This window comes from Podarcis vaucheri (genome assembly GCF_965113315.1).
Source record: "Podarcis vaucheri genome assembly, chromosome: 7".
Lineage (NCBI taxonomy): Eukaryota > Metazoa > Chordata > Lepidosauria > Squamata > Lacertidae > Podarcis > Podarcis vaucheri.
Genome location: NC_138765.1, coordinates 6,770,830 through 6,789,797, shown reverse-complemented (window position 1 = coordinate 6,789,797; position 18,968 = coordinate 6,770,830). Strand labels below are relative to the sequence as shown.

The 18,968-nt window shown below is 41.6% G+C and overlaps 1 protein-coding gene across 6 annotated transcripts in view; it reads left to right on the top strand.

Moving 5' to 3' along the window:
- The first annotated feature begins 1,685 nt into the window (after positions 1-1,685).
- The window catches only part of BICRA (BRD4 interacting chromatin remodeling complex associated protein), a 96,236-nt gene continuing 78,953 nt past the window's right edge, over positions 1,686-18,968 (top strand). For 2 of the 6 annotated variants that reach the window (XM_082230934.1, XM_082230936.1), the window contains exon 1: positions 1,832-1,936. The gene's annotated coding sequence lies outside the window, so the exon portion shown is untranslated. Of the gene's footprint in view, positions 1,937-18,968 lie in introns of all 6 variants that reach the window. The other 4 variants (XM_082230938.1, XM_082230933.1, XM_082230931.1 and 1 more) reach the window with 3 other exon arrangements.

The window sequence follows — 18,968 nt, the reverse complement described above, 5'->3', positions numbered from 1 at the left end:
AGTGCTGACAATACTGAGCTAGGTGAACCTGGTATAAGGCAGCTTCCTATGTTCCTGTGCTAATGTCATGATTACCGTAGAACTTCAGAAGTTGTAGGGTTTCCTCCAGTCCTCAAGATGCATGCATTAGTTGTAGTCTGGCAGGAATGAAGAACCTGTGCCCTCCCCCACTCGCATTGTGCCTAATGAAGCAGTGGTACCAATATGGTTTGCTCTACATTCCACACAAAAATCCATGAGCACCTGCCGTTCTAATCTGGTCCCACCAAGTCCCATATGTACCTGCATAGAGCAGTTTTACATGTTCCCAAAACGCTGCACTTAGCATTTGACAGATAATGCTAAACATACATACACACTAATCAAAAGTGGCATTAGTTCTTGTGGCTTCATCTTCAAGAATTGTGCATGCACACGAAAGCTCATACCAATAACAAACTTAGTTGGTCTCTAAGGTGCTACTGGAAGGAATTTTTTTTATTTTGTTTCGAGGAGCAGGCTAGGTTAAGAGTAGTGAAATGAGGAGTAAGGAAGAATGAATAGCCAGTAGGGTTAACTCAGCCTGCCACAGATGGCAGAGTAGGTGATGTGATGGTGATTTTGAAGAGACATGCAGATGAAAGGGATTTGAAGATGATGGCCTTTTCAGGCAGGGAAGCTTTTACAAGAGTTGAGAGTAGTAGTAGAAGGCAGAAGAACTGGGACACACACACACACAGACACAAAACTACATTTGCACAGGATTGCACCCATAGAATCCAATATGGTCTGGTATAAGTAGGAAATATAATTTAATTAGTACACCCCAAGTCCTGTAATTTGGGGGTGAAGAGAAGACAGATCATACTCCAACTGTGCCCAACTACAACTCCCATCAGGCATGTCCATGACCAGGGATGATAGGAGTTGTAGTTCAGCAATATCCGGAGAAGCAAAGGTTTCCCACACCTGGATAAGTGTTCTGGCTTCTGTAAAGTGTGTGTTACAATTACCTTTGCAGGCAGTATGACTCTCAAACAGTTGGCCTTTTCTAATTTGCTCAGTGACCTTAAGTGTGCGTATTGAGATGCAAGTCCTACAGAGTTCAGCAGGGCTTACTCCCATGTATGCTTAAGAATACAGTTGCTGGAATTAGTACACTTGGGGCTGTAGCTGCTTAAATGAGTGGGTGGCTCTCATATAAAAGTGTCATTTTAAACCTTTGGTGGGGATGTTAGCAGTTTCAGCCAAAAGCCCTCTAATGCGAATCTGCTCTCAATCATTCACATTTCATAGAAATGACAAGTGCTGCTTCTCTCTTTGTTCAATACGAGCTGAGCTTTTTCTTCTTCAGTTGAAATTGGTTGTTAAATTGGCTCGCTTCGAATTAAGATCCCACCCATGCTTTCCACCCGCGTAAGGTCTGAAAACGCTCCCACCCACCCCCTCCGTCTGCTTGCGCCGAGCTCCTTCCCTCCTGGGGATGCGAAGCTTAGCTTGAAACGCACGTCAATCATGAAGGTCGCTTGGTGTGCCTGTACCTTTAATTCACCCCGCGCTTGACAGCCCCGTGGTAATAATGTCTTCGTCGGAGGCTCTCCTTTGAGCGTGCGCGCGCGTGTGGCTATTTTGAAAGAGAGAGGGGGGTGGGGCAACACAAATGCAAATTAAGTGAAAGGGGTGGAGGGAAGTGGCTTTTTTTTTTTCATCGTTTCTCTTAAAACGTAAAATAAAAATTTAGCTGTATGTTACCTTCCCCCATCCCTAAACCGTTGCCTTCCGTCCTTTTATTTTTTTTAATCTTTTGCCTACCCCTCCTTTTTTTTAGACGCCTCGCTCCATTGCAATCAGGCATTTGGCTGACCCTCTATGAGTCTGTGCCTGCTGGGGTCCTGCCTCCGGAGCCCGTGCGGGGATGTCTCGGAGACCCCGCGCTGACTGCTGCTCAAACATCACGGTGAGTTTGTTACAATGTAGCAATTTCTCTTTAAATCTCTTAACTCTCTCTACCTGCAACTCAGGGCTGTGACAGGGCGAAAAAAACCTGGGGGGAAAGGGAACCGTGTCCCCCCCTCCTTGGGTAGCAGCCCTGATCTCTTTCCATTGCTCCCCCAATCCAGTTCTCCCCCCAAACAGCCTCATATTACTGCGTCTGCAGGGCACGTCTACAGAATACAATGTAGCTTTATAAAATGATACACAACGTTCTAATCGTTGTGGCCGAAGAGGGGGCGCTGGGAGGTTCTCTCCCCACCCCCATCTCTTATTTCGCATATCCCCACAGCCTTCTAGAATAGGTTTTCCTTCTCCACCAGATTGGGGGGGGGGGCGCTTTGGGGAAAAGGGGAAAAAGAGAAGAGATGATAATTCGCAGCGTCGGATGGTTATGTGTCGGGTTTTGATTTCCCGGTTGCAAAGGCATCGTCTATTTCGCTTTCCCCACCCCCACTCCACCTCCAAAATAAAAGCAAAAGGATGCCCCTAGCAGATGGGTCTTTTCGCTTGGTTTTTGATTGCTTGGATGGTGGGATATAAAGCACACAAAAAATGACTATTTTCCTTGGTGTCAAATTTGAAAAGGGAAATCCAGTGTTATAGGTATTTGCTTTTTAAGACATATCCAAACACTATAGTAAAAATTAATTCTTGGGCTCTGTAAAAACAAGGAAGACCTGCCAAATACGGGTTATCCTCTATTAACCTTCTCTCCACCGCTTTATGAAATCTCAAACTTGAGCCTCTGGCCTTGTCTTGTAAACCGCTGCTTGTTTGTTTTGTGCTGATTTGGTTCAAAAAAAAGCAACAATACAACTCAGTGATAATACATTGGATAGAAATTTTCAATGTTTGGTTTTTTTGGTAGTCAAATGGTATGTTGTGCTCCTGCGATCCATTCTTGTGTTGTCCTGAGCATATATATTTCCAGGAAATAAAAACATTTTTTGGTTTTCAGATGTGCATTTTGTGTGTGAATTATGGCTGCCCCCCCCAACACAGTTATGTTTGGGTTTTGCTTCTTTTTATATGTTTGTGTACATATTTGCAATACATTACAAACTTTGGTTCTCTGTCCTGCCCTGTCCTGTTGTTCTATATGTCCCAGTTAGTTGTCCAATCTCTTCTGGAGTTTATCCAAAGAATTGCATACCTCTGAGTTCAGAATAATAAATAAACCGCAAAGCATGAGAGGTGATTCTGTATATGTTTTGTAAATCCAGTGTTTTTCAAAAGTGCTTCTAAAACAGCTCTTCTTCGCCATGATCAGATTCATATTCTATGGACATCTCTGTAGTGACTATGTCAAGAGTACTGATACTATATATATATCAAAACGTTATACAGTAAAGCTGAGTGTTCAGTTCACTGAAAGGAGTTGAAGTATTGTAGTGGATTTGCCCAAAATCATATACTTGATTGTTTGGGGTATCTGAATATATTCAATATAAGGAGAGGTTTTCCTTTTTATTTGGTTGTTTATAAAAGTAACTACACTGATCTAAAATGAAAAGTCATGGTGATATGAGTTGGGGTTTGTTTTGCTTGTAATTCAGGTTCACTTACTTGCTAGATTCCTGATTTTTTACTTAAGTTCTCAACCAGTCAACTGTTTCACTGAAATTACCTGGCTAAAAATGTGTACAGATGACATTACTCACACTATGATCCTAAACACATTTGTTTTAAAGAATGTCCCATCAAAATCACCCAGATAGCCAAGTAAATGTGGATAAGATCAAAGTCTTAGAATCAGAATTCTAGGACAAGATTTGAATTCTATATTGTTTGTGCTTGCTGGGGAAAAAAATCCAGTTATTGCCATGTCTTTTTTAAAAAGATCAACTGGAACAATTCTGAATAACTTCCCACCTCTGCTTTTCAAAAAGGAGAACTAAGGGTTGTTGTTTTTTTATTTGCTTGTTTTTAAAGAACATATGGTATGTTTTCCACAACTGTGCCTTAGAAGTTGTTCTGCCTTTTTGTTGTGCCAAATTACCATGTGCCCGTTGATGCTGATATTAACAGTATGAGTTGAACTTTTATTATTTATATTTCTCTCCCACCAAATAGTAAATGTATTTCTAATACTTGACAAGTAGAAAATAACGGTAGCCGCGTGGGCCCATAAGAAAATTCCAAAATCCTTATTACGACAATACCTGTATTAGGCCAACCAAAATATCAGAAAATAGTGTGCAAGCTTTCAAGTTCTCTAGAACTGTTCATCACTTGAAAGCACTAATAGGTTCAATTCTTGCTGTTTTGTTTGGAACACTGTTCTTATAGTGTCCCTTTAATGCCAAATATTTCAGGATATTAATACAGTACATGAACTGAATTTCTTAATCACAAAACGCAACAAAACCTGGAATGCATCTTTTATTTGTGTGGCAGGATGCTTGAGAGGTTTAAGAATGTTATTGACACCCTCTCCCTCCAAGTTTTTTAAAAACTATCTGATCTTCCAGTAGGAGCTCCCCCACCCCGTTATATGCATAAAGAGATCATCAAGAGAAGGTTTTCAGATAATGGTCATTTGTAACGGCAGTTTTGGTGATGATCTGAAAAAGAAGTTCAGAATTGGGGAGTACTCTTAGACCCAGCTTTGCCCCTAGATGCAAGGGTAGCAGCTGGGGTTTGGAATGATTTGCCCAGTTTAGGCTGGTGTTTTAGATGCATCCACCCATGGGAAGTTATATCCTGTCTATGGTGACACATGCTTTAGTTACTTCCAGACTTGATGACTGCAGTGCACTCTACACGGGGCTGCCTTTGAAGAATCTTCACTTGGTCCAGAATGTAACCACAAGGGTCTTGATGGGCACTCAGCCTTTGGAGCACATTATTTTTACTGCCCTGGCTTCCAGTTTGTTTCTCGGCACAGTTCAAAGTCCTGGTTATGACCTTTAAAGCCCTCAGTGATTTAGTCTAGAGATCTTTCTTCTCATACAACTTTTCCTGTTAGTTTAAGATCTGCAAGGGAGGCTCTTCTCAATATCCTAATGATGTTAGAACAGGCATAGGCAAACTCAGCCCTCCAGATGTTTTGGGATCAATTCCCATCATCCCAGACCACTGGTCCTGTTAGCTAGGAATCATGGGAGTTGTAGTCCTAAAACACCTGGAGGGCCACGTTTGCCTGTGCCTGTGTTAGAGATATGGTTGGTTGAGGGTTAGGAGAGAAACATTTCTGTGGCTATGCCCAACTGTGAAACTTGCTGTCTTGAGGTTTGGTCCACTCTCTTTTGATCTCTCTTGGTGCATATTGAAGGCATTTTTTATTCTATTGGGTGTCAGCTGACTCAGTTGAGATACTTCAATGGTGTTTTAGTGGACAAATCTATTGGACATGCGTTGGTTTTTAATGCTATGCTTTACTGATTGGTTACTTAATGTTTGTAAACCACCTTGATTGCAATAGGAGGAAGGAGCATAACCTTAATAAACAAAATGGGGGGGGGGCTTTATACCATAATCTAGAAACTAGCTCTGTACTAGCTACAGAGATAGAGGTTTGTTGACCATGCAGGAGATTCATATATCTGCAGTAAGGATACCACCCTGCTTGGGTTTGCAGAACTGCTGTATCTCAGCATCATTTTCTCTTATCAGAAAACATACTGTTTTCAAAATAATTTCTTAGACCAGGACCCAGGATTAGGAGGGGCTTGAAAAGACAGACACAACAGCAGCTTCCTTTTAGGAGAATTCACAGGATGCTTGTGCATGTACTATCAGACGAGGGTGCTTTAGTTTGGGCAGAGGCATGGTTCTGCTGTTGCTCCAAGAGTCCAGCTTGGAGCACAAGCCTGGGCAGGGGATGCCAGCTACTTAGTCACCAGAAGTTTGTGCCCATGTTCTGTGCACCTTAGGAGCTACCATGTGTGCTTTGTTAATAAAGAATTAAACTATCAACCATTTGTCCTCTTTGGGTTAGGTGTGCTCGGGGACAATAGCACCAATAGAAATCCATTAATTTCATGTTTCCCCCTACCTCCTTTCTTATTTTTTCATTTATTAATTGCTATACTGCTTACTTGCCCAGACAGCTTCTGAGTGGCTTGGCATATATAATTTTGTAGTTCAAAGGCTGTTTTGGCTTGGAAGGTTTTGGATTATGCTTCTGGGTAGCATAAAGCCTTTATTTACTTCCGACCCAATACATTTTAATAGTTACAGCAATCAGCTGGTATAGACTCTTGTTCTGGAAATACATGAATTCAAAATTGGAAATGATGTAAATCGCCAAGAACAGACAATTTTAAATCATACTAATCTACAAAAATTCAGTTGTTGAATTTTCTTGGTAGGCAGTTGTAGAACCTCATATTTAACGCATGTAGATCTGTGATATAATACCATGTTCCTTCAGGGTCTTGCCAGGTTTTTGAGTGGTCCACAACTTAGACAGATAGGGGTACAGTATATGCTTAAGTGAAATGAGGCTTTTACTGATACAAATTGCTAAAGGTTTACACGTTGAGTTTTGTTTATTAAGTCGTCTGCTTTAAATGGTTAATTGATTTTAGCTTTAGTTTGCATGTCATCCAAATCTCAATAGATGTCTTTTTGAGATTCTGAAGAACAAATCTGCTTGCAATTAAATAAATATCAGCAGAAAAAGTGCATTCTTCATGTTTTATTTCTACCCTGTGACAATAACATACCAGAGCCAAGATGGCTCCAACACATGAACAAGTGTGCCTTCGACTTTTAACCCTACCAAATATATACTTTTATCCCAAACTCACAGCCTTAGTTTTAAAGACTAAGCTATTGTTTTGAAAGAAATTACATGAGGGGAAATAGGGTGAAAGAAAAACAAGGCTTGTTAAACTGTCATGTGACTATTTAGGTCTCTTAGTGAAACTTCCTGATTGCAAGTGTATGTGTGTAAATATTCAGGCACAAATATGTATGCATTGTATTATCTCAAGGGTATCCAGTTTTTGTCAGAGTGACTGTTTGAAAAATAAAATGGAAATGGAGTATCCCTGGCTGAAATAAAAGCAAAACAAAAAACAAAAATATGGCAGAAGGTGATGCTCATGGCCACAAACTATTGGCAACTGGATTTGCAAAATGTATTTATTTATTTATTTTTAACTGTCACACTTTTCTTCTTGCAGTGTAGGGGAAGTCGAAAGAAGCTAACAACATAGAAATGGGGGGGGGGAATCCAGCCAATATTAAAGCATAACGAAACACTTTGGTAATCACTCTACGGAGAGCATTCCATTGTGTCAGTGCTACAACTGAGTAAGTTGAGGGAGCAAATCCACTTTAGCTCTTCTGCATTCATTACGGTGGAGGTAGCAAAAAGGTAACCAAAATAGGATTGTCACGAGGAGTGAAACATGTATGCTGTTTGTATCACTCAGACTGAGAAGGGTCAGGTGGAGTGCAACTCCACTTTTTGTTTACCTTGTCAAATAAACACTTTGGTTGGGAAAGAGATTTAGTCTTCCAAGGAGGTCTTGCTTCACACTTTGAGAATGTTGACTTAGTTGAAATCATAGGTAGTGTACTTTTTGTGAATGAAACACTAAATGATGGTCAACAGCCAGCAGCCACGGGGCCAAATCTGGCCTCCTGTGCTATTAAGCTCTCAGTAACTAATTCAGAAACAAAGACAGATGTGAAGGGAGCAGAAAATGTGGCAATGGGACTTCATGGCATACCTATGGGAAATGAGTTCTTCAATTAGTATTTAGGTTTTTATATTTACATACAATATCCTATATACAAGCATATTTCATACATAACATCTGCAGAGTCACCAGTTCATCTCTTCTATACTGATTCCAATTTACAAAATAGTGGCCAGTTTTGTTGAAAAGTGTAACTTAGACTGAATGGGAAAAGTTTTATTCAGGATCTTTGGAAGACATTGATTCGGGTCACATTTAACACTGAGCCAAACCATGGCTTAGCACAAATGTGGGCTCTTAGAAAGGAGATTCTGGCCACTTTGCTTGTCCAGTTCTGCTGTTGTGAGCTAAGCCATGGTTTGACTTAGTGTGTTGTGTCCTCAGGGATCATGATTTGTCTCCTTCAGATAAACCACAAGCCATAAGCCCAAGAAGAAATTTGCTTATAGTTTGTAGCTTTATTTGGAACAGGACAAACTATGAGCCCAGGTTCAGATGATGCAGTAAGCTAAACCGCGGCTTGGCTCACAGCAACGCAGGAGGAGGAGGAGGATAACAGCTACCAATGCAAGCACATGTCTACAGTTGCAGTTACAAGAGCCAGTGTTAGGAATCCCCGCGTTTATCTACTTCTATGAATAATAATAATAATAATAATTTATTATTTGTACCCCGCCCATCTGGCTGGGTTTCCCCAGCCACTCTGGGCGGCTTCCACAGAAACCAAAAAACACTAAAATATCATACATTAAAAGCTTCCCTGAATAGGGCCGCCTTAAGATGTCTTCTGAATGTCAGGTAGTTGTCCATCACCTTGACATCCAATGGGAGGGCATTCCACAGGGCGGGCGCCACCACCGAAAAGGCCCTCTGCCTGGTTCCCTGTAGCTTCGCTTCTCGTAATGAGGGAACCGCCAGAAGGCCCTCGGCGCTGGACCTCAGTGTCCGGGCAGAACGATGGGGGTGGAGACGCTCCTTCAGGTATACTGGGCCGAAGCCGTTTAGGGCTTTAAAGGTCAACACCAGCACTTTGAATTGTGCTCGGAAACGTACTGGGAGCCAATGTAGGTCTTTCAAGACCGGTGTTATGTGGTCTCGGCGGCCGCCCCCAGTCACCAGTCTAGCTGCCGCATTCTGGATTAGCTGTAGTTTCCCCATCCTATTTCCTTAGTTAATAATGTTTGCTTCCTGTTCCCATCCTATACCTATTTTGTTCTGTCCACTTACTATTTTGTTTAAAAGGGAGGGGAAGCCAGTTGACTTCTAACTAATCAGCATGTTACCCTTGTTTCACTTGCATCCCCCCCCCCCATGCTGCAGAGGTAAAAGTTGCAGCTTGAGAACATTGTCCTTCATTATGATTGTAGTGGGGTGGATTCTAAGGCCTTCACAGAGTAAACCTGTTGAAATCAGTCGTCATTAGTAACTTCAGTCCAAATATTTCCATGGGTCTCCTCTAACTAGGACTTAGTTTGATGCAACGTGTTATGTGCAAATAAGTTCCCCATTGGTTTTTCAAATCTCTAAACTAGCCAAGTGTAGATTTTCTGTATCCAATTTGGGGAACTCATGCCATTTATTTATTCACAACACTTGAGGGGCTAGTTGAGACTAGCCATCACCCTGCACCAAGCTCAAAGAGCATCCTTGCACATCCCTAATACTCCCCTGCAGCTATGCATTGAGCTCTTTGTGGCACTCCTTCTAATACTGGTTTTAAATGCAAATGCACTCAACAGATTTTCTTTCCTTAAAAGTAATAGGCCTTTAAACTAAATAAATCCTTATGAATTCATTTGCACACACAAGTGACTTAAAATACGGAAAAAAGGTTCAGTTTGTGGTTTAGTAGGACTTTCATCTTGGTCCAGACTTAGTTAAACTATAGTACTTAAATTTCATCCTGTTCAGACAAAGCTGGGTTTAGGGGGAAATAGAGCTAGGAGGAAATGAATATTCTTTGAGGCGCAGTTGCCCAAACACTCAGCCCAGTATCTGTGGTTTAAACAGGCAGTGGCGTGGCTTGTATCACCTAATCACTAGCAAGGAAGCAATGATTTACACTCAATAAATATAGTCTGATTATGTTTTCTGGGTTGAGGAAAAGGTGGCTTCCCCTGGCCCTCACCCAAGGAATGTGGCAGAATAGAAGCACACCTGATGTGTTTCTACACTCTGGAGTCAGCAAGAAAAAAAACCTTTCCCTGTTCACATTAGATTTCAGGACACTGAGGAATAAGACTGCATAAGAAGTCCTTCATTTTTTTGTGATCCTTTGCAACTTTAACAAGGGAGAAGAGGCCCCAACTCCCAAAGCAGGATTCCCTGTACATTGTGGAGAATGAAGAAATAGTGAGTTGAAATAATGAGAAGAATCAATTCACTTTCTTCATACTACTTTCTAGATTTGGAGTTGTATTTCTCCCTCCACCCCTCCATTTAATTCAGTTGTGAATCAAGCTGTTTGACCTCTAGGGCTTCCATTCCATTGTTGGGTTCAAATGCAGGAATGCCACAAAAACAACAGTAATAATAATTATTATTATTAATAAAATAATTGCTGCCTTTGACTACCCCCCTCCTCAAAAAATCCACATCTTCGGGTTTACAGTTTTTGAATCTGATAATCTTGTGTATGCACATCCACAAATGAATTACTGTGGGGTAATTTACTCCTGGGCATTGTGATAATTGGGGAGGGTAACTACATACTTATAAATGCAATTAAACAGGAAACTTAATAAACTAGTTACATTTGGGACTTTCCTCTCTCAGGGATTCTCTTAACTGTGTATCATTTAGTCTTCTGGAAACACTTTGTAATCATCACACTGGAAGGTAGAATTCATTCCACCAAGGTAGAATTCAGTGTACAAAAATGCATAATAATAATTTCTCAGATTAAGGCGTATTGCTGAAAAACAAGAGGAACGGACAGATTGTTCAGTAGACATCACTGGTTTAGGTCATCAGTAGCCAGACAGCACATTTCTTTACACTTTCTGCTTCTTGCTCCTTTATTCTTCAGGCAGCATTTCATGTTGCCTACCTCATCTGTTAGCCATCTAGTTCAGTTAGCTTTTAAGTTGCGCTGCATTTTACCTCCCCCCCCCCACTTTCTTTTTGCAATTGGATCCCGCAAGCTATTGCTTTCTTGAAATTTATTTGAAAAGCTGGGGACCGCACACCCATTTAACACCTTGTGTCTTTTGATAGTCGAACACAGCTGCCTTCTGTACATATCACAGCAGGCAATATACCTTCTTCGCAGTCTTTCCCTTAAAGACCTTTGTACCTTGACCTACTGCTTATCATAGTTTCTGTACCTAATATATATATATATATATATATATATATATACACACACACACACACACACACACACACACACATACCAGCACAGGGCAACACTTCTAGTCCTTCCAATGATCACTATACTTCCCCATCCCTGACTACATCTTGGTGGTTCTATTTTTGTGAGTGTTTTCTCCTGGATGTTAGCCACTCTCTGCTTGTAATACTACGGTTGTGTAATTGTAAAATGTTTGTAAGGAATGCAAACACAGGATGGTGAGTATATTGCATCATCCCAGTCTTACTGCTTTTCATAAAAAGTTCTACGCCACCACAATTTGCAACCTGCACTTCCTCCAGTGAGTTCAGGATTATATTAGCTGCAACATTCTGTCCTTAAAACTACCCTGTACTGTATAGAAAAAGAATCCAGTGAGCTTAATGGATGTGCAAGAATTTAAACCTCGGGTCTCCCCAGGCCACAATGAGCGCTTCTTCAGTGCAGCCCAGTGAATTTATAACTGTTTATGCTCACATCTTTCCACTGCTATGGCAGTGTTTGTCTATTTGTTTCATTCTGTTTCAGTTGCCCAACATCAAAAGTAATTACACAATTTCAGCCAATGAAAATATTATTTATTGGAAGCCTTTATACCCTGCCTTTCCATTTTTAAAATTCTCAAGGTAGCTTGCAACATCTAAATTTAAGACAACAGAATTTAAATTAACCTGTAAGCTGCTCTGGGGGCCTTTTCAGGGGAAGCACCAAGGAAAAAAAGTTTTTATTAACAATGACAATAAATATACTACAAATTTAGCAGTTAAGAGAAAGGGAGAGCAGAACTCTAAAATCACAAGATTTAAGGGAGCATTAAAACAGTTAACAGTTTGACAGGTTAAAATGAAAAGGCATGAGACAGTAAGAAACCATCAGGGAAGGAGTGAGGAACTTGTTATTGGGTGGGGGGCAGTTCCACGATGATAGGCCTTCCTTCTTGCAACCTGAGGGCCTCTGGATGTTTTGAATTACAGCTCCCAGCAGTGCAGTCAGCATGGCCAATGGTCAAGAATGACTAGGAATTATAGTCCAAAACATCTGGAAGGGACCAGGTATGGGAAGGCTAGGCTAAGCACAGCCAAGAGAAAGCCCTTTCCTGCATCCCAGCCCATTCCATATATTAAAAAGATGTGGAGGAGAACCTCCCTGGAGCACCTTAATGAGGAAGCAAGCTTCTATGGGAAGAGGTGGTCCTTTTGATGTCCTGGTACTAACTGTTAGGCTTCAAAGATAATGATCAACACTTGGAGTTACTCTCAGAAACAGATAGGGAGCCAGCACAGGTTTTGCAAAATGGGATTCACATGCTTCTGGTAATCAGCTCTGATCAGAATTCTAGCTACTGCAATCTGGACAAGCTGAAGTTTACAGGCATCCTTCAAAGAGATCTTCACATAGAGTACCCATCCAATCCCAGTGTAACTAAGTGGTATACAAATCTCAGCAAATAAATAAATGGGAGGCTATTGATTGCTGCCATGCAAGTTGTCTGGCGTCCCACAATATTTTGTCCCCCCCCCCCATGCTATTTAGCATCTATTTCCAGGCAGCCCAGCTTTTCATACTGACTAGGCTGCAAGGGTACTTCACTACTCCCTAATTTGTACATCCCTAAGTACACACTCCCTAATTTGGGAAGAAGGTGGGAGGTCTCCAGGACCCCTGTCAGAGCCTTGCACCTCTTTCCCAAAACCTGGTGCCTCACTTACCCGGCTTTGGGAAAACAGTGCGAGGGCTAGAAGGGGGCATCAAATGTTGCAGAGGCCCACCAAAGAAGGCATTGCAAGCCACATGTTGGACCACCCTGATCTATTTAACACTACTAGGCGCTGGTTTAATATGAGGTGTCACAAATATACAGATGATGCCCAGTTCTATCTCTCCATTTCATCTGAAACAGGAGAGGTGATTCAGGTACTACAGCTGTGCTTGGGAGATGTGATGGCTGGAGGTGGTATACAAATCTTCTCAAACAAGCCAATAAATTGAGATGAATCCTGACAAGACAGAGGTATCATGTTCTTGGGTCCGAGATGTGGGGAGATAGCCTGTTTTAATTGTGACTGTAACCTCCTGTAAGGTGCAAATCCATAGCTTGAGGATACTCCTGGATCCAGTATTGTCACTGGAGCTTCAGGTGGCCTCAATGGCTAGGAGTACATATTTCCAGCTCCAGCTAGTTCTTAAGCTATGGCCCCTTTTGATGACTTGGGCACTGTGCTTCATGCTCTGGTAACCTCCAGATTGGATTATTACAATGCATTCCGTGCAGAGCTGCCCTTGAAGACAACTTCACCTGATTCAAAATGCAGCAGCCAGATTACTGTCTGGAGTTCTGCATAGAACTCATATAAATTCTGTTGTGAAGCTGCTGTAAGAGTTGCCAGTTCATTTCTGGGCTTAATTCAAGGAGTTCAAATTCCTATATGACTTAGGTCCTGAATATCTGAAAGGCCACCTGCTTCCCTACAGACCCTTTTAAGGATTCAGTTTGGCAGAAGGGGGCCCTCTTGGTAGTTCCACAATGCTCAGAAGTTTGAGGGTGATGGTCAGGGAGAGAATACCCCCAGTTATTGAATTCCCTCCTTGTGGAGGTGTGTTTAGAGTTCTTGTAGAGCTTTCATTGTACGCTGAATACATGTGTCTGGCCTTTGGAAACTGAGATGTGTTCAGGACCTACCTCTCTTCTCTGTTTTAAATTCAATTTTTTGTGTTGTAGTAAGTCTTGTTTGTATTTTATCTTTTATAAAATACAAATTTTATAAATTTTAAGTTGTCTCTTGGTTTTGTTGTAATGTGCCCTAGAATTTTATGGCAATGGGTAGGTAAATAAAATCATATAAATAAATAAAATAGACTGGATAAGGCCACTCCTGAATTAGGCAATTAAATTAAAGTCAACTCCAGGAATATGCCCAGACTGCAGACCCGGGACTTCAAGGGAACTGCAGTCCCATCCAAAACAGGTTAAGCTCCCGCTCCCAGATTATCGTGACAGTTCTGCTAACTAGGGCTGTTTTTGTATTTTCTGGATTAAGCTTCACTTTGTTTGCTACCAATATATTAATGACTTCAAGTAACTATTTAGGACCTTGACAACCTCCCTGGCATGTGATGGAGAGGAAAGATAGATTGGGTGTCATCATCTGTACATGTCATTCCTTATTAGCAGCATTTGTCTGTGATGGAGCATCCTACAGTTGGAGGCTATGATATGCCCTCTATTGCAGGAATGGAGAACCTCAGGCCGGGGTGGGGGTGGGGGTGGGTCAAATGCAGCCATCCAGCCTTCTCTTTTTGGCCCTCAGAACTCTCTTCAACCTGCGTTCCTCACTGACCTTGCTTCATACCTTCCTGTTTTTGTCTGTCTGGAATGTTTCCTTGAACTCTGGTTTTTGTGGATGCAGGACATTGTGTGTGTGTGTGTGTGTGTGTGTGTGTGTGTGTGTGTGTAAGGCAGCCTACTGAACAAAAGTAAAATTAACATTTATTGCTAAGCCCATTTCTGCCTCTGACATGTGGCTCTCTGAAGGTTGCCCAGAGGGGAATGTGGCCTGAAAATAGCTTCCCATTGCAGGTCAGACACCATCCATACCACATTGTGATATCAGGATTGGGGTATTACACATCATTGGAAGGGCTTGTCATCCTAATAGGTGGGGCTGTGTATAGATATTAATTTCTGCTGCAAAGCTGTTCAGTAGATCAATATGTTATACTATATTAAAGGTAAAGGGACCCCTGACCATTAGGTCCAGTCGTGACTGACTCTGGGGTTGTGGCGCTCATCTCGCTTTATGGGCCGAGGGAGTTGGCGTACAGCTCATGTGGCTGGCATGACTAAGCCGCTTCTGGCGAACCAGAGCAGCACACGGAAACACCGTTTACCTTCCCCCCAGAGCAGTACCTATTTATCTACTTGCACTTTGACATGCTTTTTGAACTGCTAGGTTGGCAGGAGCAGGGACCGAGCAATGGGAGCTCACCCTGTCGCAGGGATTCGAACCACCGACCTTCTGATCGGCAAGTCCTAGGCTCTGTGGTTTAACCCACAGCGCCACCCACATTCCTTATACTATATTAGCTAAAGAAAAATATACCCCAGGCTTAGTTACATGTCTACGGCCCAGTGCCAGCTTTGTCTTCCACACCATTGTCCACTTTGAGCCAATAAAGGATTGTTGTAACATCTTTAATCACAACTTTGCCAGTGTTTGCAGACCTGGTTCACACATAACTCTTAAGCCACAGCACAAATTCTACCCAGCAGTTTGCTTTCACCCCAGATACATGCCAAGCAAAACAAAAACAAAAGAGGCAAAACAAACTTCAGGAGAACAAGCCATGAGGTCTTTTTGCTTGTATTTGGGACAATTTGTGGTTTGTTAAACAAACTGACTTCACATTATGTGTGAACCAAGCTATAATGTTTTTTTATAAGTGTAAAAATTCTCCATTGTATTTAAGGCGCAGACAAAGCAAGCCAAACTATAGGAAGCTGGCATCATTTATGCCAGGGTGAATAGTGTTAGTGTGACACCCCCCTATTCAGAACTCCAGTCAGGAGTGAGACTGAGATAGGCTGAGGGAAAACAAGCCTTGAAAATTGAGTTTGACTTGTGCCACCTTTTTTTCCAATGTAACTTTTTCAGAGTTGCTAGGTCCTCTGACCAAGCTGAACCGAATCTGAGATATGGGCAAGCCCCCTCCCTTTGTCAGGACTTTCCCCAAGTGAGCCAGGATGGAGGACTTTGCACCAGTGTATCTCCATTTGAGCAGGGATGGAGCATTTCCGCTGGCTTAGTCAGCTGAGCTGGAGAGCTCCTCATCTCAGCGATCTTAGATTTGGATTCCTCTGTAAACAATTGTTATTGTAATATGTGTGCCCCCCTTACCACCCGAAGATCACAGTGCAGTTCACAACATAAAAATACAAAATGAGAACCCAAAACACATAATAAAACAAGAACAAAAACAAACCAATAACCTTCCTCCCACAAACACATTTAAAAGGACATAGAATCAGCCACAGGCCTGGTTATAGAGAAATGTTTTCGCCTGGTGCCTAAAGATACGTAAGGAAGGAGCCACAAAAACACAAACATAGTAACCATACACAGTTTAAAAGGCCATTGATGGTTTAATTAGCCACTTTTACTGTCTGCCTCAAATACAAACACCACATTTTGTTTCAAATTTCTATTGTGATTTTGGACGTGATAATTGTGTTCTTTTAAGTATTCCTTAGTTCTCCATCTATAGCACAAGAATAACATTTCCTTTCTTCAAAATGAATAAATATGTGCCAGAACTTAACGTGCTGAAGTAAGTGCAGTAATGAATCCAATGTAAGTTACTTTCAATGTTTGTCTTCAAATAATTTGAAAGGCTGAAACTAGCGGCCAGATATTTCTTACCAGGCCTGGATAGCTAAGTTGGATGGAGCATGGTGCTGCCAAGGCTGCAGGTTCGATCCCCTTGTGGGACAGCTGCATATTCCCGCATCACAGGGGGTTGGACTAAATGATCCTCAGGATCTCTCCCAACTCTACAATTCTATGCTTCTATTGATTAAGAAAGTAGGTGAAACAGAATCATGACCCCCGACCCTGGGTATTCCTACCAATACATTTCCCAGTGTGTTTCAAGCTAGTGCTTTTCCTTAGGCAAAATAACAGCCAAAAGCCGTAATCCAAAATTCTGTAATAGCCAAAGGAAATTATTTAACAGGTCTAGTCTATGTGATCCACAAAAGAATGTGTTCTCATAAACCTTTAAATGAAGATGCTCGTACAACTTTAAATCCCTGGATGCTTTTCAGTTTTCAATACAAAGTTTAACACAGATACAGAAACAATACAAAAACTGAACATCCCCAAGGAGGTATGCCCAAAAAAATTACAGTAGTACCTCCAGTTGTGGACAGGATCTCTTCCGGAGATCCGGCTGGATCCTGAGGTTTTTGCAACTGGAGAGATTGTTTCTGCGCATGCACATGCGGTGGTAGAGTGCTTCTGCGTATGTGCGCGCTGCAAAAACCCGGAAATATACTTCTGGGTTTGCCACTTACATATCCCAAAGTTTATGTAACCGGACGGATACGTAAGCAGAGGTACAGCTGAGAATACTTCCTCAGTCCAGTGTGTGCTCCATTTCTCTTGGGTCAAGCTACCTTTTAAAGGCATGATGATCTCCCACACTGAACTCCAGGAGACTAAGATTATATTATAAACAAAACATACAGAGACCAAGAACATGGAAGTATTGCAGTACTTAACAAACCGCAAACACATTTAAACTGCAGGTCTTTTAAGTTTATCACACTGGATTGGGAGAGCACACACATGCACACAAACATATACACACACTGCACAACTTAGCCTTTACCAAATAATGAGTTCCACTGTCCTATGCTACCTGAAGTACTGATACATTCATCTTGTAACATGCCATCCACTGTTTTCCTCTTGTTTTATAGTTTGTTTTATGTTATGCTGAAATAACACAAATTAACAGTATGTTCTGAACGGAGATGAAATTACCAGACTAGACTTTCGAAGGCTTGACTCCTACTCCATGATCTTGTACCAGATGGCTGCTCCTAGTCTACCCATTAACAGTGGACACTTTTGAGCGTTGCTTGTGCAAGCCAAAAGCAATCAGATGTAGATCTGACATCTTCATTCCCTTGTGTCCTGTTGGCACACCTTGAACCAAGCCAGTCAGATGAGCTCAGGATGAGTTTTGACATGACAGTTGCCAAATAGTACATGTCCATCTGCTCAAATGGTCCAGTGTCATTAGAATGCCAGGTGAAGACTAATTTAAGCAGTCAATATTGGCAAAATTCTCTAAATATCTCTTTGCCAATCCCATTCAGCAGCCACACTTACGGCAATTCTCTGGCTGCTATTGCCATTTTCCCCATCTTGTCTTCAGGCTATGCATGCTTTTTAGCAGCAGATTGCGGGGCATCTCTTTCCAAAATAATTTTATATCCCTTTTCACTTCCTCCAATCTTTAGTTCTTTCTTCTGAATATTTTGCACTGGGTCTCATCATATTTTTATGTCTTTCCTCCACCCACCTATTCAACACATTTCTCTTAATTAGTTGTTCCCGTGTTTGATACCAGTAAAAAAAATCTGGCATGCACCTCAATGTACCATACACTCTTCCTTCTCTGGCTTTACTGTTTTTGCACATGCTAAAATCTACACTTCCTGTTATAGAGTAACTTTTACTTCTGTGATATATATATCTGTGTGTGTGTGTGTGTGTGTGTGCGCGCGCGCGTGCGCGCGCACAAGCCTATAGATGCCTTAAGCCACACTTTAATTTTCTTTATGTTTCTTAAACATTTGTTACAAGCCCTTACAAGGCCCAGTCACCTCAGCTTTGAGCTTGGTGCCTTATTGGACACATTCGTTGCTCTCTGGTTTGTTGATTTCAGTTCAGTGCTTTGGCTATATACTCTGTGACTAGATTTAGCAGCTTCCACCAGAGAGCCACTGTTATGATCTTGATTACTTGCTAACACCATGGTGCGGTGCCTATGTCTTTTTAAAGGCCGCTGTGTGCAACATTATCCAGGTGGCCAATCTGTGCTTCAAACTACCCTCAGGAGGGTGCATTTTATAGTGGAGAAGCAGCAGGGAGGGTGCTTAAACCCTTCCCACACTCACTGTTCCCCCCCCTGCTGAGGTTTCAGACTTATGCTTGCCTTGCAAACAAGAGTATGAAACCCCAAGAGGAACAAAGTGGCTGAGCAAAGGGTACGGTATTTCAATTTAGTTTAATTTATTAAATTTGATGATTGCTTCACATAACCAAAAGGAGTCCCAAAGCAATTTGCAAGAAAAGTAAAACACACAATTATTTTTTCAAATGTCCAGAAAAAGCAACAGAGAACTAATAAAAGAGGTCACCCAAAATCATCTAAAACAAATATATGTGTCTATATACTGTAAATCAATAAAACTTCTTACA